This window comes from Amblyomma americanum, chromosome 10 (assembly GCF_052857255.1).
Source record: "Amblyomma americanum isolate KBUSLIRL-KWMA chromosome 10, ASM5285725v1, whole genome shotgun sequence".
Classification (NCBI taxonomy): Eukaryota; Metazoa; Arthropoda; class Arachnida; order Ixodida; family Ixodidae; genus Amblyomma; species Amblyomma americanum.
Genome location: NC_135506.1, coordinates 147,689,934 through 147,713,636, shown reverse-complemented (window position 1 = coordinate 147,713,636; position 23,703 = coordinate 147,689,934).

The following is a 23,703-nucleotide window of genomic DNA, read 5'->3' as shown; positions in this document are numbered from 1 at the left end:
TTTTATTCTATAACTGCGCGAAAAGCATGTATTCGTGCTTAAAACAACGAAACAAGCTGTTTTATACCAAAAACAGCTGTATCTGAACACATCGGTTTTACAAGTATCCACGTGATACTCGTCAAAACTTTTTCTCTTATAACTGCGCGACAAGCATGTATTCATGCTTAATACAAAGAATCAAGCTGTTTTAGACCGAAACGAGCTAAATCTGAACACGTCGGTTTTACACGTGTTCCTCTGATACGCGTCAAAACTTTTTTCTCTTATAACTGCGCGAAAAGCATGTATTCGTGCTTAGTTCAACGAAACAAGCTGTTTTAGACCGAAACGAGGTAAATCTGAACACATCGGCTTTACAAGTGTCCCTGTGACACGCCTTTCAAACTTTTTCCCTTATAACTGCGCGAAAAGCATGTATTCCCGCTTAATACAGCGAAACAAGTTGTTTTAGACCGAAACGAGCCAAATCACAACACATCGGTATTACAAGCGTTCCACGTAATACTCGTCAAAACTTTTTCTCTTATAACTGCGCGAAAAGCATGTATTCGTGCTTAATCCAACGAAACAAGCTGTTTTAGACCGAAACGAGGTAAATCTGAACACGTCGGTTTTACAAGTGTCCCTGTGACACGCCTTTAAAATTTTTCTCTTATTACTGCGCAAAAAGCACGTATTCTTGCTTAATAATACGAAACAAACTGTTTTAAAACGAAAAGAGCTAAATCACAACACATCAGTTTTACAAGTGTTCCTCTGATACGCGTCAAAACGTTTTCTCTTATAACTGCGCGAAAAGCATGTATTCTTGCTTAATACAACGAAACAAGCTGTTTTAGACCAAAACGAGCTAAATCACAACACATCGGCTTTACAAGTATTCCTCTGATACGCGTCAAAACTTTTTTCTCTTATAACTGCGCGAAAAGCATGTATTCGTGCTTAGTCCAACGAAACAAGCTGTTTTAGACCGAAACGAGCTAAATCTAAACACATCGGTTTTACAAGTGTCCCTGTGACACGCGTCAAAACTTTCTCTTATAACTGCGCGAAAAGCATGTATTCTTGCTTAATACAACGAAACAAGCTGTTTTAGACCAAAACGAGCTAAATCACAACACATCGGTTTTACAAGTGTTCCTCTGATACGCGTCAAAACTTTTTTCTCTTATAACTGCGCGAAAAGCATGTATTCGTGCTTAGTCCAACGAAACAAGCTGTTTTAGACCGAAACGAGCTAAATCTGAACACATCGGTTTTACAAGTGTCCCTGTGACAAGCCTTTAAAACTTTTCCTCTTATACCTGCGCGAAAAGCATGTATTCTTGCTTAATACAGCGAAACAAGTTGTTTTAGACCGAAACGAGCTAAATCACAACACATCGGTTTTACAAGTGCTCCTCTGATACGCGTCAAAACTTTTTCTCTTATAACTGCGCGAAAAGCATGTATTCGTGCTTATTGCAACGAAACAAGCTGTTTTAGACCGAAACGAGCTAAATCTGAACATATCGGTTTTACGAGTGTCCCTGTGACACGCTTCAAAACTTTTTCTTTTATTACTGCGCGAAAAGCACGTATTCTTGCTTAATAATACGAAACAAGCTGTTTTAGACCGAAAAGAGCTAAATCACCACACATCGGTTTTACAAGTGTTCCTCTGATAGGCGTCAAAACTTTTTCTCTTATAACTGCGCGAAAAGCATGTATTCGTGCTTAAAACAACGAAACAAGCTGTTTTATACCAAAACGAGCTGTATCTGAACACATCGGTTTTACAAGTATCCACGTGATACTCGTCAATACTTTTTCTCTTATAACTGCACGAAAAGCATGTATTCATGCTTAATACAACGAATCAAGCTGTTTTAGACCGAAACGAGCTAAATCTGAACACGTCGGTTTTACACGTGCTCCTCTGATACGCGTCAAAACTTTTTTCTCTTATAACTGCGCGAAAAGCATGTATTCGTGCTTAGTTCAACGAAACAAGCTGTTTTAGACCGAAACGAGGTAAATCTGAACACATCGGCTTTACAAGTGTCCCTGTGACACGCCTTTCAAACTTTTTCCCTTATAACTGCGCGAAAAGCATGTATTCCTGCTTAATACAGAGAAACAAGCTGTTTTAGACCGAAACGAGCTAAATCACAACACATCGGTTTTACAAGTGTTCTGATACGCGTCAAATCCTTTTCTCTTATAACTGCGCGAAAAGCATGTATTCGTGGTTAATACAACAAAACCAGCTGTTTTAGTCCGAAAAGAGGAAAATCTGAACACATCGGTTTTACAAGTGTTCCTCTGATACGCGTCAAAACTTTTTCTCTTATAACTGCGCGAAAAGCATGTATTCTTGCTTAAAACAACGAAACAAGCTGTTTTAGACCGAAACGAGCCAAATCACAACACATCGGTATTACAAGTGTTCCACGTGATACTCGTCAAAACTTTTTTCTTATAACTGCGCGAAAAGCATGTATTCGTGCTTAGTTCAACGAAACAAGCTGTTTTAGACCGAAACGAGCTGTATCTGAAAACACCGGTTTTACAAGTATCCCCGTGATACTCGTCAAAACTTTTTCTCTTATAACTGCGCGAAAAGCATGTATTCGTGCTTAATACAACGAATCAAGCTGTTTATAACCGAAACAGAGCTAAATCTGAACACGTCGGTTTTACACGTGTCCCTGTGACACGCGTCAAAACTTTTTCTCTTATAACTGCGCGAAAAGCATGTATTCTTGCTTAATACAACGAAACAAGCTGTTTTAGACCGAAACTAGCTAAATCACAACACATCGGTTTTACAAGTGTTCCTCTGATACGCGTCTAAACTTTTTCTCTTATAACTGCGTGAAAAGCATGTATTCTTGCTTAATACAACGAAACAAGCTGTTTAGACCGAAACGAGCTAAGTCTGAACACATCGGTTTTAAAAGTGTCCATGTGATACGCGTCAAAACTTTTCTCTTATAACTGCGCGAAAAGCATGTATTCTTGCTTAATACAGCGAAACAAGCTGTTTTAGACCGAAACGAGCTAAATCACAACACATCGGTTTTACAAGTGTTCCTCTGATACTCGTCAAAACTTTTTCTCTTATAACTGCGCGAAAAGCATGTATTCGTGCTTAATACAACGAATCAAGCTGTTTTAGACCGAAACGAGCTAAATCTGAACACGTCTGTTTTACACGTATCCCTGTGACACGCGTCAAAACTTTTTCTCTTATAACTGCGCGAAAAGCATGTATTCTTGCTTAATACAACGAAACAAGCTGTTTTAGACCGAAACGAGCCAAATCACAACACATCGGTATTACAAGTGTTCCACGTGATACTCGTCAAAACTTTTTCTCTTATAACTGCGCGAAAAGCATGTATTCGTGCTTAATACAACGAAACAAGCTGTTTTAGACCGAAACGAGCTAAATCTGAACACATCGGTTTTACAAGGGTCCCTGTGACATGCCTTTAAAACTTTTTCTCTTATAACTGCGCGAAAAGCATGTATTCCTGCTTAATACAGCGAAACAAGCTGTTTTATACCAAAACGAGCTGTATCTGAACATATCGGTTTTACAAGTATCCACGTGATACTCGTCAAAACTTTTTCTCTTATAACTGCGCGAAAAGCATGTATTCATGCTTAATACAACGAATCAAGCTGTTTTAGACCGAAACGAGCTAAATCTGAACACGTCGGTTTTACACGTGTTCCTCTGATACGCGTCAAAACTTTTTTCTCTTATAACTGCGCGAAAAGCATGTATTCTTGCTTAGTTCAACGAAACAAGCTGTTTTAGACCGAAACGAGGTAAATCTGAACACATCGGCTTTACAAGTGTCCCTGTGACACGCCTTTCAAACTTTTTCCCTTATAACTGCGCGAAAAGCATGTATTCCTGCTTAATACAGCGAAACAAGCTGTTTTAGACCGAAACGAGCTAAATCACAACACATCGGTTTTACAAGTGCTCCTCTGATACGCGTCAAATCTTTTTCTCTTATAACTGCGCGAAAAGCATGTATTCGTGCTTAATACAACGAAACCAGCTGTTTTAGTCCGAAAAGAGGTAAATCTGAACACATCGGTTTTACAATTGTTCCTCTGATACGCGTCAAAACTTTTTCTCTTATAACTGCGCGAAAAGCATGTATTCTTGCTTAAAACAACGAAACAAGCTGTTTTAGCCCGAAACGAGCCAAATCCCAACACATCGGTATTACAAGTGTTCCACGTGATACTCGTCAAAACGTTTTCTCTTATAACTGCGCGAAAGGCATGTATTCTTGCTTAATACAGCGAAACAAGCTGTTTTAGAACGAAACGAGCTAAATCACAACACATCGGTTTTACAAGTGTTCCTCTGATACGCGTCAAAACTTTTTCTCTTATAACTGCGCGAAAAGCATGTATTCGTGCTTAATACAACGAAACAAGCTGTTTCAGACCGAAACGAGCTAAATCTGAACACATCGGTTTTACAAGTGTCCCTGTGACACGCGTCAAAACTTTTTCTCTGATAACTGCGCGAAAAGCATGTATTCTTGCTTAATACAGCGAAACAAGCTGTTTTAGACCGAAACGAGCTAAATCACAACACATCGGTTTTACAAGTGTTCCTATGATACGCGTCAAAACTTTTTCTCTTATAACTGCGCGAAAAGCATGTATTCGTGCTTAAAACAACGAAACAAGCCGTTTTATACCAAAACGAGCTGTATCTGAAAACACCGGTTTTACAAGTATCCCCGTGATACTCGTCAAAACTTTTTCTCTTATAACTGCGCGAAAAGCATGTATTCGTGCTTAATACAACGAATCAAGCTGTTTTAGACCGAAACGAGCTAAATCTGATAACGTCGGTTTTACACGTGTCCCTGTGACACGCGTAAAAACTTTTTCTCTTATAACTGCGCGAAAAGCATGTATTCTTGCTTAATACAGCGAAACAAGCTGTTTTAGACTGAAACGAGCTAAATCACAACACATCGGTTTTACAAGTGTTCCTCTGATACTCGTCAAAACTTTTTCTCTTATAACTGCGCGAAAAGCATGTATTCGTGCTTAATACCACGAATCAAGCTGTTTTAGACCAAAACGAGCTAAATCTGAACACGTCGGTATTACAAGTGTTCCTCTGATACGCGTCAAAACTTTTTTCTCTTATAACTGCGCGAAAAGCATGTATTCGTGCTTAGTTCAACGAAACAAGTTGTTTTAGACCGAAACGAGGTAAATCTGAACACATCGGTTTACAAGTGTCCCTGTGACAAGCCTTTAAAACTTTTTCTCTTATAACTGCGCGAAAAGCATGTATTCCTGCTTAATACAGCGAAACAAGCTGTTTTAGACCGAAACGAGCTAAATCACAACACATCGGTTTTACAAGTGTTCCTCTGATACGCGTCAAATCTTTTTATCTTATAACTGCGCGAAAAGCATGTATTCTTGCTTAATACAACGAAACAAGCTGTTTTAGCCCGAAACTAGCTAAATCACAACACATCGGTTTTACAAGTGTTCGTCTGATACGCGTCTAAACTTTTTCTCTTATAACTGCGCGAAAAGCATGTATTCGTGCTTAGTACAACGAAACAAGCTGTTTTAGACCGAGACGAGCTAAATATGAACACATCGGTTTTACAAGTGTCCCTGTGACACGCCTTTAAAATTTTTCTCTTATTACTGCGCAAAAAGCACGTATTCTTGCTTAATAATACGAAACAAACTGTTTTAGAACGAAAAGAGCTAAATCACAACACATCGGTTTTACAAGTGTTCCTCTGATACGCGTCAAAACGTTTTCTCTTATAACTGCGCGAAAAGCATGTATTCTTGCTTAATACAACGAAACATGCTGTTTTAGACCAAAACGAGCTAAATCACAACACATCGGCTTTACAAGTATTCCTCTGATACGCGTCAAAACTTTTTTCTCTTATAACTGCGCGAAATGCATGTATTCGTGCTTAGTCCAACGAAACAAGCTGTTTTAGACCGAAACGAGCTAAATCTAAACACATCGGTTTTACAAGTGTCCCTGTGACACGCGTCAAAACTTTCTCTTATAACTGCGCGAAAAGCATGTATTCTTGCTTAATACAACGAAACAAGCTGTTTTAGACCAAAACGAGCTAAATCACAACACATCGGTTTTACAAGTGTTCCTCTGATACGCGTCAAAACTTTTTTCTCTTATAACTGCGCGAAAAGCATGTATTCGTGCTTAGTCCAACGAAACAAGTTGTTTTAGACCGAAACGAGCTAAATCTGAACACATCGGTTTTACAAGTGTCCCTGTGACAAGCCTTTAAAACTTTTCCTCTTATACCTGCGCGAAAAGCATGTATTCTTGCTTAATACAACGAAACAACCTGTTTTAGACCGAAACGAGCTAAATCTGAACACATCGGTTTTACAAGTGTCCCGGTGACACGCGTCAAAACTTTTTCTCTTATAACTGCGCGAAAAGCATGTATTCTTGCTTAATACAGCGAAACAAGTTGTTTTAGACCGAAACGAGCTAAATCACAACACATCGGTTTTACAAGTGCTCCTCTGATACGCGTCAAAACTTTTTCTCTTATAACTGCGCGAAAAGCATGTATTCGTGCTTAATGCAACGAAACAAGCTGTTTTAGACCGAAACGAGCTAAATCTGAACACATCGGTTTTACGAGTGTCCCTGTGACACGCTTCAAAACTTTTTCTTTTATTACTGCGCGAAAAGCACGTATTCTTGCTTAATAATACGAAACAAGCTGTTTTAGACCGAAAAGAGCTAAATCACCACACATCGGTTTTACAAGTGTTCCTCTGATACGCGTCAAAAGTTTTTCTCTTTTAACTGCGCGAAAAGCATGTATTCGTGCTTAATACAACGAAACAAGCTGTTTTAGACCGAAACGAGCTAAATCTGAACACATCGGTTTTACAAGTATCCCGGTGACACGCGTCAAAACTTTTTATTCTATAACTGCGCGAAAAGCATGTATTCGTGCTTAAAACAACGAAACAAGCTGTTTTATACCAAAACGAGCTGTATCTGAACCCATCGGTTTTACAAGTATCCACGTGATACTCGTGAAAACTTTTTCTCTTATAACTGCGCGAAAAGCATGTATTCATGCTTAATACAACGAATCAAGCTGTTTTAGACCGAAACGAGCTAAATCTGAACACGTCGGTTTTACACGTGCTCCTCTGATACGCGTCAAAACTTTTTTCTCTTATAACTGCGCGAAAAGCATGTATTCGTGCTTAGTTCAACGAAACAAGCTGTTTTAGACCGAAACGAGGTAAATCTGAACACATCGGCTTTACAAGTGTCCCTGTGATACGCGTCAAAACTTTTTCTCTTATAACTGCGCGAAAAGCATGTATTCTTGCTTAAAACAACGAAACAAGCTGTTTTAGACCGAAACGAGCCAAATCACAACACATCGGTTTTACAAGTGTTCTGATACGCGTCAAATCCTTTTCTCTTATAACTGCGCGAAAAGCATGTATTCGTGGTTAATACAACAAAACCAGCTGTTTTAGTCCGAAAAGAGGTAAATCTGAACACATCGGTTTTACAAGTGTTCCTCTGATACGCGTCAAAACTTTTTCTCTTATAACTGCGCGAAAAGCATGTATTCTTGCTTAAAACAACGAAACAAGCTGTTTTAGACCGAAACGAGCCAAATCACAACACATCGGTATTACAAGTGTTCCACGTGATACTCGTCAAAACTTTTTTCTTATAACTGCGCGAAAAGCATGTATTCTTGCTTAATACAGCGAAACAAGCTGTTTTAGACCGAAACGAGCTAAATCACAACACATCGGTTTTACAAGTGTTCCTCTGATACGCGTCAAAACTTTTTCTCTTATAACTGCGCGAAAAGCATGTATTCGTGCTTAAAACAACCAAACAAGCCGTTTTATACCAAAACGAGCTGTATCTGAAAACACCGGTTTTACAAGTATCCCCGTGATACTCGTCAAAACTTTTTCTCTTATAACTGCGCGAAAAGCATGTATTCGTGCTTAATACAACTAATCAAGCTGTTTTAGACCGAAACGAGCTAAATCTGAACACGTCGGTTTTACACGTGTCCCTGTGACACGCGTCAAAACTTTTTCTCTTATAACTGCGCGAAAAGCATGTATTCTTGCCTAATACAACGAAACAAGCTGTTTTAGACCGAAACTAGCTAAATCACAACACATCGGTTTTACAAGTGTTCCTCTGATACGCGTCTAAACTTTTTCTCCTATAACTGCGTGAAAAGCATGTATTCTTGCTTAATACAACGAAACAAGCTGTTTAGACCGAAACGAGCTAAGTCTGAACACATCGGTTTTAAAAGTGTCCATGTGATACGCGTCAAAACTTTTCTCTTATAACTGCGCGAAAAGCATGTATTCTTGCTTAATAGAGCGAAACAAGTTGTTTTAGACCGAAACGAGCTAAATCACAATACATCGGTTTTACAAGTGCTCCTCTGATACGCGTCAAAACTTTTTCTCTTATAACTGCGCGAAAAGCATGTATTCGTGCTTAATGCAACGAAACAAGTTGTTTTAGACCGAAACGAGCCAAATCTGAACACATCTGTTTTACGAGTGTCCCTGTGACACGCTTCAAAACTTTTTCTTTTATTACTGCGCGAAAAGCACGTATTCTTGCTTAATAATACGAGACAAGCTGTTTTAGACCGAAAAGAGCTAAATCACCACACATCGGTTTTACAAGTGTTCCTCTGATAAGCGTCAAAACTTTTTCGCTTATAACTGCGCGAAAAGCATGTATTCGTGCTTAAAACAACGAAACAAGCTGTTTTATACCAAAACGAGCTGTATCTGAACACATCGGTTTTACAAGTATCCACGTGATACTCGTCAAAACTTTTTCTCTTATAACTGCGCGAAAAGCATGTATTCATGCTTAATACAACGAATCAAGCTGTTTTAGACCGAAACGAGCTAAATCTGAACACGTCGGTTTTACACGTGTTCCTCTGATACGCGTCAAAACTTTTTTCTCTTATAACTGCGCGAAAAGCATGTATTCGTGCTTAGTTCAACGAAACAAGCTGTTTTAGACCGAAACGAGGTAAATCTGAACACATCGGCTTTACAAGTGTCCCTGTGACACGCCTTTCAAACTTTTTCTCTTATAACTGCGCGAAAAGCATGTATTCCTGCTTAATACAGCGAAACAAGCTGTTTTAGACCGAAACGAGCTAAATCACAACACATCGGTTTTACAAGTGCTCCTCTGATACGCGTCAAATCTTTTTCTCTTATAACTGCGCGAAAAGCATGTATTCGTGCTTAATACAACGAAACCAGCTGTTTTAGTCCGAAAAGAGGTAAATCTGAACACATCGGTTTTACAAGTGTTCCTCTGATACGCGTCAAAACTTTTTCTCTTATAACTGCGCGAAAAGCATGTATTCTTGCTTAAAACAACGAAACAAGCTGTTTTAGACCGAAACGAGCCAAATCACAACACATCGGTATTACAAGTGTTCCACGTGATACTCGTCAAAACTTTTTCTCTTATAACTGCGCGAAAAGCATGTCTTCTTGCTTAATACAGCGAAACAAGCTGTTTTAGAACGAAACGAGCTAAATCACAACACATCGGTTTTACAAGTGTTCCTCTGATACGCGTCAAAACTTTTTCTCTTATAACTGCGCGAAAAGCATGTATTCGTGCTTAATACAACGAAACAAGCTGTTTCAGGCCGAAACGAGCTAAATCTGAACACATCGGTTTTACGAGTGTCCCTGTGACACGCTTCAAAACTTTTTCTTTTATTACTGCGCGAAAAGCACGTATTCTTGCTTAATAATACGAAACAAGCTGTTTTAGACCGAAAAGAGCTAAATCACCACACATCGGTTTTACAAGTGTTCCTCTGATACGCGTCAAAAGTTTTTCTCTTTTAACTGCGCGAAAAGCATGTATTCGTGCTTAATACAACGAAACAAGCTGTTTTAGACCGAAACGAGCTAAATCTGAACACATCGGTTTTACAAGTATCCCGGTGACACGCGTCAAAACTTTTTATTCTATAACTGCGCGAAAAGCATGTATTCGTGCTTAAAACAACGAAACAAGCTGTTTTATACCAAAACGAGCTGTATCTGAACCCATCGGTTTTACAAGTATCCACGTGATACTCGTGAAAACTTTTTCTCTTATAACTGCGCGAAAAGCATGTATTCATGCTTAATACAACGAATCAAGCTGTTTTAGACCGAAACGAGCTAAATCTGAACACGTCGGTTTTACACGTGCTCCTCTGATACGCGTCAAAACTTTTTTCTCTTATAACTGCGCGAAAAGCATGTATTCGTGCTTAGTTCAACGAAACAAGCTGTTTTAGACCGAAACGAGGTAAATCTGAACACATCGGCTTTACAAGTGTCCCTGTGATACGCGTCAAAACTTTTTCTCTTATAACTGCGCGAAAAGCATGTATTCTTGCTTAAAACAACGAAACAAGCTGTTTTAGACCGAAACGAGCCAAATCACAACACATCGGTTTTACAAGTGTTCTGATACGCGTCAAATCCTTTTCTCTTATAACTGCGCGAAAAGCATGTATTCGTGGTTAATACAACAAAACCAGCTGTTTTAGTCCGAAAAGAGGTAAATCTGAACACATCGGTTTTACAAGTGTTCCTCTGATACGCGTCAAAACTTTTTCTCTTATAACTGCGCGAAAAGCATGTATTCTTGCTTAAAACAACGAAACAAGCTGTTTTAGACCGAAACGAGCCAAATCACAACACATCGGTATTACAAGTGTTCCACGTGATACTCGTCAAAACTTTTTTCTTATAACTGCGCGAAAAGCATGTATTCTTGCTTAATACAGCGAAACAAGCTGTTTTAGACCGAAACGAGCTAAATCACAACACATCGGTTTTACAAGTGTTCCTCTGATACGCGTCAAAACTTTTTCTCTTATAACTGCGCGAAAAGCATGTATTCGTGCTTAAAACAACCAAACAAGCCGTTTTATACCAAAACGAGCTGTATCTGAAAACACCGGTTTTACAAGTATCCCCGTGATACTCGTCAAAACTTTTTCTCTTATAACTGCGCGAAAAGCATGTATTCGTGCTTAATACAACTAATCAAGCTGTTTTAGACCGAAACGAGCTAAATCTGAACACGTCGGTTTTACACGTGTCCCTGTGACACGCGTCAAAACTTTTTCTCTTATAACTGCGCGAAAAGCATGTATTCTTGCCTAATACAACGAAACAAGCTGTTTTAGACCGAAACTAGCTAAATCACAACACATCGGTTTTACAAGTGTTCCTCTGATACGCGTCTAAACTTTTTCTCCTATAACTGCGTGAAAAGCATGTATTCTTGCTTAATACAACGAAACAAGCTGTTTAGACCGAAACGAGCTAAGTCTGAACACATCGGTTTTAAAAGTGTCCATGTGATACGCGTCAAAACTTTTCTCTTATAACTGCGCGAAAAGCATGTATTCTTGCTTAATAGAGCGAAACAAGTTGTTTTAGACCGAAACGAGCTAAATCACAATACATCGGTTTTACAAGTGCTCCTCTGATACGCGTCAAAACTTTTTCTCTTATAACTGCGCGAAAAGCATGTATTCGTGCTTAATGCAACGAAACAAGTTGTTTTAGACCGAAACGAGCCAAATCTGAACACATCTGTTTTACGAGTGTCCCTGTGACACGCTTCAAAACTTTTTCTTTTATTACTGCGCGAAAAGCACGTATTCTTGCTTAATAATACGAGACAAGCTGTTTTAGACCGAAAAGAGCTAAATCACCACACATCGGTTTTACAAGTGTTCCTCTGATAAGCGTCAAAACTTTTTCGCTTATAACTGCGCGAAAAGCATGTATTCGTGCTTAAAACAACGAAACAAGCTGTTTTATACCAAAACGAGCTGTATCTGAACACATCGGTTTTACAAGTATCCACGTGATACTCGTCAAAACTTTTTCTCTTATAACTGCGCGAAAAGCATGTATTCATGCTTAATACAACGAATCAAGCTGTTTTAGACCGAAACGAGCTAAATCTGAACACGTCGGTTTTACACGTGTTCCTCTGATACGCGTCAAAACTTTTTTCTCTTATAACTGCGCGAAAAGCATGTATTCGTGCTTAGTTCAACGAAACAAGCTGTTTTAGACCGAAACGAGGTAAATCTGAACACATCGGCTTTACAAGTGTCCCTGTGACACGCCTTTCAAACTTTTTCTCTTATAACTGCGCGAAAAGCATGTATTCCTGCTTAATACAGCGAAACAAGCTGTTTTAGACCGAAACGAGCTAAATCACAACACATCGGTTTTACAAGTGCTCCTCTGATACGCGTCAAATCTTTTTCTCTTATAACTGCGCGAAAAGCATGTATTCGTGCTTAATACAACGAAACCAGCTGTTTTAGTCCGAAAAGAGGTAAATCTGAACACATCGGTTTTACAAGTGTTCCTCTGATACGCGTCAAAACTTTTTCTCTTATAACTGCGCGAAAAGCATGTATTCTTGCTTAAAACAACGAAACAAGCTGTTTTAGACCGAAACGAGCCAAATCACAACACATCGGTATTACAAGTGTTCCACGTGATACTCGTCAAAACTTTTTCTCTTATAACTGCGCGAAAAGCATGTCTTCTTGCTTAATACAGCGAAACAAGCTGTTTTAGAACGAAACGAGCTAAATCACAACACATCGGTTTTACAAGTGTTCCTCTGATACGCGTCAAAACTTTTTCTCTTATAACTGCGCGAAAAGCATGTATTCGTGCTTAATACAACGAAACAAGCTGTTTCAGGCCGAAACGAGCTAAATCTGAACACATCGGTTTTACAAGTGTCCCTGTGACACGCGTCAAAACTTTTTCTCTGATAACTGGGCGAAAAGCATGTATTCTTGCCTAATACAGCGAAACAAGCTGTTTTAGATCGAAACGAGCTAAATCACAACACATCGGTTTTACAAGTGTTCCTATGATACGCGTCAAAACTTTTTCTCTTATAACTGCGCGAAAAGCATGTATTCGTGCTTAATACAACGAATCAAGCTGTTTTAGACCGAAACGAGCTAAATCTGATAACGTCGGTTTTACACGTGTCCCTGTGACACGCGTAAAAACGTTTTCTCTTATAACTGCGCGAAAAGCATGTATTCTTGCTTAATACAGCGAAACAAGCTGTTTTAGACTGAAACGAGCTAAATCACAACACATCGGTTTTACAAGTGTTCCTCTGATACTCGTCAAAACTTTTTCTCTTATAACTGCGCGAAAAGCATGTATTCTTGCTTAATACAACGAAACAAGCTGTTTTAGACCGAAACGAGCCAAATCACAACACATCGGTATTACAAGTGTACCTCTGATACGCGTCAAAACTTTTTTCTCTTATAACTGCGCGAAAAGCATGTATTCGTGCTTAGTTCAACGAAACAAGTTGTTTTAGACCGAAACGAGGTAAATCTGAACACATCGGTTTACAAGTGTCCCTGTGACAAGCCTTTAAAACTTTTTCTCTTATAACTGCGCGAAAAGCATGTATTCCTGCTTAATACAGCGAAACAAGCTGTTTTAGACCGAAACGAGCTAAATCACAACACATCGGTTTTACAAGTGTTCCTCTGATACGCGTCAAATCTTTTTATCTTATAACTGCGCGAAAAGCATGTATTCTTGCTTAATACAACGAAACAAGCTGTTTTAGACCGAAACTAGCTAAATCACAACACATCGGTTTTACAAGTGTTCGTCTGATACGCGTCTAAACTTTTTCTCTTATAACTGCGCGAAAAGCATGTATTCGTGCTTAGTACAACGAAACAAGCTGTTTTAGACCGAAACGAGCTAAATATGAACACATCGGTTTTACAAGTGTCCCTGTGACACGCGTCAAAACTTTTTCTCTTATAACTGCGCGAAAAGCATGTATTCTTGCTTAATACAGCGAAACAAGCTGTTTTAGACCGAAACGAGCTAAATCACAACACATCGGTTTTACAAGTGTTCCTCTGATACGCGTCAAAACTTTTTCTCCTATAACTGCGTGAAAAGCATGTATTCTTGCTTAATACAACGAAACAAGCTGTTTAGACCGAAACGAGCTAAATCTGAACACATCGGTTTTAAAAGTGTCCATGTGATACGCGTCAAAACTTTTCTCTTATAACTGCGCGAAAAGCATGTATTCTTGCTAAATACAGCGAAACAAGCTGTTTTAGACCGAAACGAGCTAAATCACAACATATCGGTTTTACAAGTGTTCCTCTGATACTCGTCAAAACTTTTTCTCTTATAACTGCGCGAAAAGCATGTATTCGTGCTTAATACAACGAATCAAGCTGTTTTAGACCGAAACGAGCTAAATCTGAACACGTCGGTTTTACACGTATCCCTGTGACAGGCGTCAAAACTTTTTCTCTTATAACTGCGCGAAAAGCATGTATTCTTGCTTAATACAACGAAACAAGCTGTTTTAGACCGAAACGAGCCAAATCACAACACATCGGTATTACAAGTGTTCCTCTGATACGCGTCAAAACTTTTTTCTCTTATAACTGCGCGAAAAGCATGTATTCTTGCTTAATACAACGAAACAAGCTGTTTTAGACCGAAACTAGCTAAATCACAACACATCGGTTTTACAAGTGTTCGTCTGATACGCGTCTAAACTTTTTTTCTTATAACTGCGCGAAAAGCATGTATTCGTTCTTAGTACAACGAAACAAGCTGTTTTAGACCGAAGCGAGCTAAATATGAACACATCGGTTTTACAAGTGTCCCTGTGACACGCGTCAAAACTTTTTCTCCTATAAATGCGTGAAAAGCATGTATTCTTGCCTAATACAACGAAACAAGCTGTTCAGACCGAAACGAGCTAAATCTGAACACATCGGTTTTAAAAGTGTCCATGTGATACGCGTCAAAACTTTTCTCTTATAACTGCGCGAAAAGCATGTATTCTTGCTTAATACAGCGAAACAAGCTGTTTTAGACCGAAACGAGCTAAATCACAACACATCGGTTTTACAAGTGTTCCTCTGATACGCGTCAAAACTTTTTCTCTTATAACTGCGCGAAAAGCATGTTTTCTTGCTTAATACAACGAAACAAGCTGTTTTAGACCAAAACGAGCTAAATCACAACACATCGGTTTTACAAGTGTTCCTCTGATACGCGTCAAAACTTTTTTCTCTTATAACTGCGCGAAAAGCATGTATTCGTGCTTAATACGACGAAACAAGCTGTTTTAGACCGAAACGAGCTAAATCTGAACACATCGGTTTTACAAGTGTCCCTGTGACACGCGTCAAAACCTTTTCTCTTATAACTGCGCGAAAAGCATGTATTCTTGCTTAATACAGCGAAACAAGTTGTTTTAGACCGAAACGAGGTAAATCTGAACACATCGGTTTTACGAGTGTCCCTGTGACACGCTTCAACACTTTTTCTCTTATTACTGCGCGAAAAGCACGTATTCTTGCTTAATAATACGAAACAAGTTGTTTTAGACCGAAAAGAGCTAAATCACCACACATCGGTTTTACAAGTGTTCCTCTGATACGCGTCAAAACTTTTTCTCTTATAACTGCGCGAAAAGCATGTATTCTAGCTTAATACAGCGAAACAAGTTGTTTTAGACCGAAACGAGCTAAATCACAACACATCGGTTTTACAAGTGCTCCTCTGATACGCGTCAAAACTTTTTCTCTTATAACTGCGCGAAAAGCATGTATTCGTGCTTATTACAACTAATCAAGCTGTTTTAGACCGAAACGAGCTAAATATGAACACGTCGGTTTTACACGTGTCCCTGTGACACGCGTCAAAACTTTTTCTCTTATAACTGCGCGAAAAGCACGTATTCTTGCTTAATACAACGAAACAAGCTGTTTTAGACCGAAACGAGCTAAATCTGAACACATCGGTTTTACAAGTGTCCCTGTGACACGCGTCAAAACTTTTTCTCTTATAACTGCGCGAAAAGCATGTATTCTTGCTTAATACAGCGAAACAAGTTGTTTTAGACCGAAACGAGGTAAATCTGAACACATCGGTTTTACGAGTGTCCCTGTGACACGCTTCAAAACTTTTTCTCTTATTACTGCGCGAAAAGCACGTATTCTTGCTTAATAATACGAAACAAGTTGTTTTAGACCGAAAAGAGCTAAATCACCACACATCGGTTTTACAAGTGTTCCTCTGATACGCGTCAAAACTTTTTCTCTTGTAACTGCGCGAAAAGCATGTATTCTTGCTTAATACAGCGAAACAAGTTGTTTTAGACCGAAACGAGGTAAATCTGAACACATCGGTTTTACGAGTGTCCCTGTGACACGCTTCAAAACTTTTTCTCTTATTACTGCGCGAAAAGCACGTATTCTTGCCTAATAATACGAAACAAGTTGTTTTAGACCGAAAAGAGCTAAATCACCACACATCGGTTTTACAAGTGTTCCTCTGATACGCGTCAAAGCTTTTTCTCTCATAACTGCGCGAAAAGCATGCATTCGTGCTTAATACAACGAAACAAGTTGTTTTAGACCGAAACGAGCTAAATCTGAACACATCGGTTTTACAAGTGTCCCTGTGACACGCGTCAAAACTTTTTCTCTTATAACTGCGCGAAAGCATGTATTCTTGCTTAATACAGCGAAACAAGCTGTTTTAGACCGAAACGAGCTAAATCACAACACATCGGTTTTACAAGTGTTCCTCTGATACGCGTCAAATCTTTTTCTCTTATAACTGCGCGAAAAGCATGTATTCGTGCTTAATACAACGAAACAAGCTGTTTTAGACCAAAACGAGCTAGATCTGAACACATCGGTTTTCCAAGTGTCCATGTGATACGCGTCAAAACTTTTTCTCTTATAACTGCGCGAAAAGCATGTATTCGTGCCTAATACAACGAAACCAGCTGTTTTAGTCCGAAAAGAGGTAATTCTGAACACATCGGTTTTACAAGTGTTCCTCTGATACGCGTCAAAACTTTTTCTCTTATAACTGCGCGAAAAGCATGTATTCTTGCTTAATACAACGAAACAAGCTGTTTTAGACCGAAACGAGCCAAATCACAACACATCGGTATTACAAGTGTTCCACGTGATACTCGTCAAAACTTTTTCTCTTATAACGGCGCGAAAAGCATGTATTCTTGCTTAATACAGCGAAACAAGCTGTTTTAGACCGAAACGAGTTAAATCACAACACATCGGTTTTACAAGTGTTCCTCTGATACGCGTCAAAACTTTTTCTCTTATAACTGCGCGAAAAGCTTGTATTCGTGCTTAGTTCAACGAAACAAGCTATTTTAGACCGAAACGAGCTAAATCTGAACACGTCGGTTTTACACGTGTCCCTGTGACACGCGTCAAAACTTTTTCTCTTATAACTGCGCGAAAAGCACGTATTCTTGCTTAATACAACGAAACAAGCTGTTCTAGACCGAAACGAGCTAAATCACAACACATCGGTTTTACAAGTGTTCCTCTGATACGCGTCAAAACTTTTTTCTCTTATCACTGCGCGAAAAGCATGTATTCGTGCTTAGTTCAACGAAACAAGCTGTTTTAGACCGAAACGTGGTAAATCTGAACACATCGGTTTTACAAGTGTCCCTGTGACACGCCTTTCAAACTTTTTCTCTTATAACTGCGCGAGAAGCATGTATTCCTGCTTAATACAGCGAAACAAGCTGTTTTAGACCGAAACGAGCTAAATCACAACACATCGGTTTTACAAGTGTTCCTCTGATACGCGTCAAATCTTTTTCTCTTATAACTGCGCGAAAAGCATGTATTCGTGCTTAATACAACGAAACAAGCTGTTTTAGACCAAAACGAGCTAGATCTGAACACATCGGTTTTACAAGTGTTCCTCTGATACGCTTAAAAACGTTTTCTCTTATAACTGCGCGAAAAGCATGTATTCTTGCTTAATACAACGAAACAAGCTGTTTTAGACCGAAACGAGCCAAATCACAACACATCGGTATTACAAGTGTTCCACGTGATACTCGTCAAAACTTTTTCTCTTATAACTGCGCGAAAAGCATGTATTCTAGCTTAATACAGCGAAACAAGTTGTTTTAGACCGAAACGAGCTAAATCACAACACATCGGTTTTACAAGTGCTCCTCTGATACGCGTCAAAACTTTTTCTCTTATAACTGCGCGAAAAGCATGTATTCGTGCTTATTACAACTAATCAAGCTGTTTTAGACCGAAACGAGCTAAATATGAACACGTCGGTTTTACACGTGTCCCTGTGACACGCGTCAAAACTTTTTCTCTTATAACTGCGCGAAAAGCACGTATTCTTGCTTAATACAACGAAACAAGCTGTTTTAGACCGAAACGAGCTAAATATGAACACGTCGGTTTTACACGTGTCCCTGTGACACGCGTCAAAACTTTTTCTCTTATAACTGCGCGAAAAGCACGTATTCTTGCTTAATACAACGAAACAAGCTGTTTTAGACCGAAACGAGCTAAATCTGAACACATCGGTTTTACAAGTGTCCCTGTGACACGCGTCAAAACTTTTTCTCTTATAACTGCGCGAAAAGCATGTATTCTTGCTTAATACAGCGAAACAAGTTGTTTTAGACCGAAACGAGGTAAATCTGAACACATCGGTTTTACGAGTGTCCCTGTGACACGCTTCAAAACTTTTTCTCTTATTACTGCGCGAAAAGCACGTATTCTTGCTTAATAATACGAAACAAGTTGTTTTAGACCGAAAAGAGCTAAATCACCACACATCGGTTTTACAAGTGTTCCTCTGATACGCGTCAAAACTTTTTCTCTTGTAACTGCGCGAAAAGCATGTATTCTTGCTTAATACAGCGAAACAAGTTGTTTTAGACCGAAACGAGGTAAATCTGAACACATCGGTTTTACGAGTGTCCCTGTGACACGCTTCAAAACTTTTTCTCTTATTACTGCGCGAAAAGCACGTATTCTTGCTTAATAATACGAAACAAGTTGTTTTAGACCGAAAAGAGCTAAATCACCACACATCGGTTTTACAAGTGTTCCTCTGATACGCGTCAAAGCTTTTTCTCTCATAACTGCGCGAAAAGCATGCATTCGTGCTTAATACAACGAAACAAGTTGTTTTAGACCGAAACGAGCTAAATCTGAACACATCGGTTTTACAAGTGTCCCTGTGACACGCGTCAAAACTTTTTCTCTTATAACTGCGCGAAAGCATGTATTCTTGCTTAATACAGCGAAACAAGCTGTTTTAGACCGAAACGAGCTAAATCACAACACATCGGTTTTACAAGTGTTCCTCTGATACGCGTCAAATCTTTTTCTCTTATAACTGCGCGAAAAGCATGTATTCGTGCTTAATACAACGAAACAAGCTGTTTTAGACCAAAACGAGCTAGATCTGAACACATCGGTTTTCCAAGTGTCCATGTGATACGCGTCAAAACTTTTTCTCTTATAACTGCGCGAAAAGCATGTATTCGTGCCTAATACAACGAAACCAGCTGTTTTAGTCCGAAAAGAGGTAATTCTGAACACATCGGTTTTACAAGTGTTCCTCTGATACGCGTCAAAACTTTTTCTCTTATAACTGCGCGAAAAGCATGTATTCTTGCTTAATACAACGAAACAAGCTGTTTTAGACCGAAACGAGCCAAATCACAACACATCGGTATTACAAGTGTTCCACGTGATACTCGTCAAAACTTTTTCTCTTATAACGGCGCGAAAAGCATGTATTCTTGCTTAATACAGCGAAACAAGCTGTTTTAGACCGAAACGAGTTAAATCACAACACATCGGTTTTACAAGTGTTCCTCTGATACGCGTCAAAACTTTTTCTCTTATAACTGCGCGAAAAGCTTGTATTCGTGCTTAGTTCAACGAAACAAGCTATTTTAGACCGAAACGAGCTAAATCTGAACACGTCGGTTTTACACGTGTCCCTGTGACACGCGTCAAAACTTTTTCTCTTATAACTGCGCGAAAAGCACGTATTCTTGCTTAATACAACGAAACAAGCTGTTCTAGACCGAAACGAGCTAAATCACAACACATCGGTTTTACAAGTGTTCCTCTGATACGCGTCAAAACTTTTTTCTCTTATCACTGCGCGAAAAGCATGTATTCGTGCTTAGTTCAACGAAACAAGCTGTTTTAGACCGAAACGTGGTAAATCTGAACACATCGGTTTTACAAGTGTCCCTGTGACACGCCTTTCAAACTTTTTCTCTTATAACTGCGCGAGAAGCATGTATTCCTGCTTAATACAGCGAAACAAGCTGTTTTAGACCGAAACGAGCTAAATCACAACACATCGGTTTTACAAGTGTTCCTCTGATACGCGTCAAATCTTTTTCTCTTATAACTGCGCGAAAAGCATGTATTCGTGCTTAATACAACGAAACAAGCTGTTTTAGACCAAAACGAGCTAGATCTGAACACATCGGTTTTACAAGTGTTCCTCTGATACGCTTAAAAACGTTTTCTCTTATAACTGCGCGAAAAGCATGTATTCTTGCTTAATACAACGAAACAAGCTGTTTTAGACCGAAACGAGCCAAATCACAACACATCGGTATTACAAGTGTTCCACGTGATACTCGTCAAAACTTTTTCTCTTATAACGGCGCGAAAAGCATGTATTCTTGCTTAATACAGCAAAACAAGCTGTTTTAGACCGAAACGAGCTAAATCACAACACATCGGTTTTACAAGTGTTCCTCTGATACGCGTCAAAGCTTTTTCTCTCATAACTGCGCGAAAAGCATGCATTCGTGCTTAATACAACGAAACAAGTTGTTTTAGACCGAAACGAGCTAAATCTGAACACATCGGTTTTACAAGTGTCCCTGTGACACGCGTCAAAACTTTTTCTCTTATAACTGCGCGAAAGCATGTATTCTTGCTTAATACAGCGAAACAAGTTGTTTTAGACCGAAACGAGCTAAATCACAACACATCGGTTTTACAAGTGTTCCTCTGATACGCGTCAAAACTTTTTTCTCTTATAACTGCGCGAAAAGCATGTATTCGTGCTTAGTTCAACGAAACAAGCTATTTTAGACCGAAACGAGCTAAATCTGAACACATCAGTTTTACAAGTGTCCCTGTGACACGCGTCAAAACTTTTTCTCTTATAACTGCGCGAAAAGCATGTATTCTTGCTTAATACAGCGAAACAAGCTGTTTTAGACCGAAACGAGCTAAATCACAACACATCGGTTTTACAAGTGTCCCTGTGACACGCTTCAAAACTTTTTGTCTTATAACTGCGCGAAAAGCATGTATTCTTGCTTAATACAACGAAACAAGCTGTTTTAGACCGAGATGAGCTAAATCTGAACACATCAGTTTTAAAAGTGTCCCCCTAATACGCGTCAAAACTTTTTCTTCTCTAACTGCGCGAAAAGCATGTATTCGTGCTTAAAACAACGAAACAAGCTGTTTTATACCAAAACGATCTGTATCTGAACACATCGGTTTTACAAGTATCCACGTGATACTCGTCAAAACTTTCTCTTATAACTGCGCGAAAAGCACTTATTCGTGCCTAATACAACGAATCAAGCTGTTTTAGACCGAAACGAGCTAAATCTGAACACGTCGGTTTTACACGTGTCCCTGTGACACGCGTCAAAACTTTTTCTCTTATAACTGCGCGAAAAGCACGTATTCTTGCTTAATACAACGAAACAAGCTGTTCTAGACCGAAACGAGCTAAATCACAACACATCGGTTTTACAAGCGTTCCTCTGATACGCGTCAAAACTTTTTTCTCTTATCACTGCGCGAAAAGCATGTATTCGTGCTTAGTTCAACGAAACAAGCTGTTTTAGACCGAAACGAGGTAAATCTGAACACATCGGTTTTACAATTGTCCCTGTGACACGCCTTTCAAACTTTTTCTCTTATAACTGCGCGAGAAGCATGTATTTCTGCTTAATACAGCGAAACAAGCTGTTTTAGACCGAAACGAGCTAAATCACAACACATCGGTTTTACAAGTGTTCCTCTGATACGCGTCAAATCTTTTTCTCTTATAACTGCGCGAAAAGCATGTATTCGTGCTTAATACAACGAAACAAGCTGTTTTAGACCAAAACGAGCTAGATCTGAACACATCGGTTTTACAAGTGTTCCTCTGATACGCTTAAAAACGTTTTCTCTTATAACTGCGCGAAAAGCATGTATTCTTGCTTAATACAACGAAACAAGCTGTTTTAGACCGAAACGAGCCAAATCACAACACATCGGTATTACAAGTGTTCCACGTGATACTCGTCAAAACTTTTTCTCTTTTAACGGCGCGAAAAGCATGTATTCTTGCTTAATACAGCGAAACAAGCTGTTTTAGACCGAAACGAGCTAAATCACAACACATCGGGTTTACAAGTGTTCCTCTGATACACGTCAAAACTTTTTCTCTTATAACTGCGCGAAAAGCATGTATTCGTGCTTAATACAACGAAACAAGCTGTTTTAGACCGAAACGAGCTAAATCTGAACACATCGGTTTTACAAGTGTCCCTGTGACACGCGTCAAAACTTTTTCTCTTATAACTGCGCGAAAAGCATGTATCCTTGCTTAATACAGCGAAACAAGCTGTTTTAGACCGAAACGAGCTAAATCACAACACATCGGTTTTACAAGTGTTCCTACGATACGCGTCAAAACTTTTTCTCTTATAACTGCGCGAAAAGCACGTATTCTTGCTTAATACAGCGAAACAAGCTGTTTTAGACCGAAACGAGCTAAATCACAACACATCGGTTTTACAAGTGTTCCTCTGATACGCGTCAAATCTTTTTATCTTATAACTGCGCGAAAAGCATGTATTCCTGCTTATTACAGCGAAACAAGCTCTTTTAGACCGAAACGAGCTAATAACAACACATCGGTTTTACAAGTGTTCCTCTGATACGCGTCAAAGCTTTTTCTCTCATAACTGCGCGAAAAGCATGCATTCGTGCTTAATACAACGAAACAAGTTGTTTTAGACCGAAACGAGCTAAATCTGAACACATCGGTTTTACAAGTGTCCCTGTGACACGCGTCAAAACTTTTTCTCTTATAACTGCGCGAAAGCATGTATTCTTGCTTAATACAGCGAAACAAGCTGTTTTAGACCGAAACGAGCTAAATCACAACACATCGGTTTTACAAGTGTTCCTCTGATACGCGTCAAAACTTTTTTCTCTTATAACTGCGCGAAAAGCATGTATTCGTGCTTAGTTCAACGAAACAAGCTGTTTTAGACCGAAACGAGGTAAATCTGAACACATCGGTTTTACAAGTGTCCCTGTGACACGCCTTTAAAACTTTTTCTCTTATAACTGCGCGAAAAGCATGTATTCTTGCTTAATACAGCGAAACAAGTTGTTTTAGACCGAAACGAGGTAAATCTGAACACATCGGTTTTACGAGTGTCCCTGTGACACGCTTCAAAACTTTTTCTCTTATTACTGCGCGAAAAGCACGTATTCTTGCTTAATAATACGAAACAAGTTGTTTTAGACCGAAAAGAGCTAAATCACCACACATCGGTTTTACAAGTGTTCCTCTGATACGCGTCAAAACTTTTTCTCTTGTAACTGCGCGAAAAGCATGTATTCTTGCTTAATACAGCGAAACAAGTTGTTTTAGACCGAAACGAGGTAAATC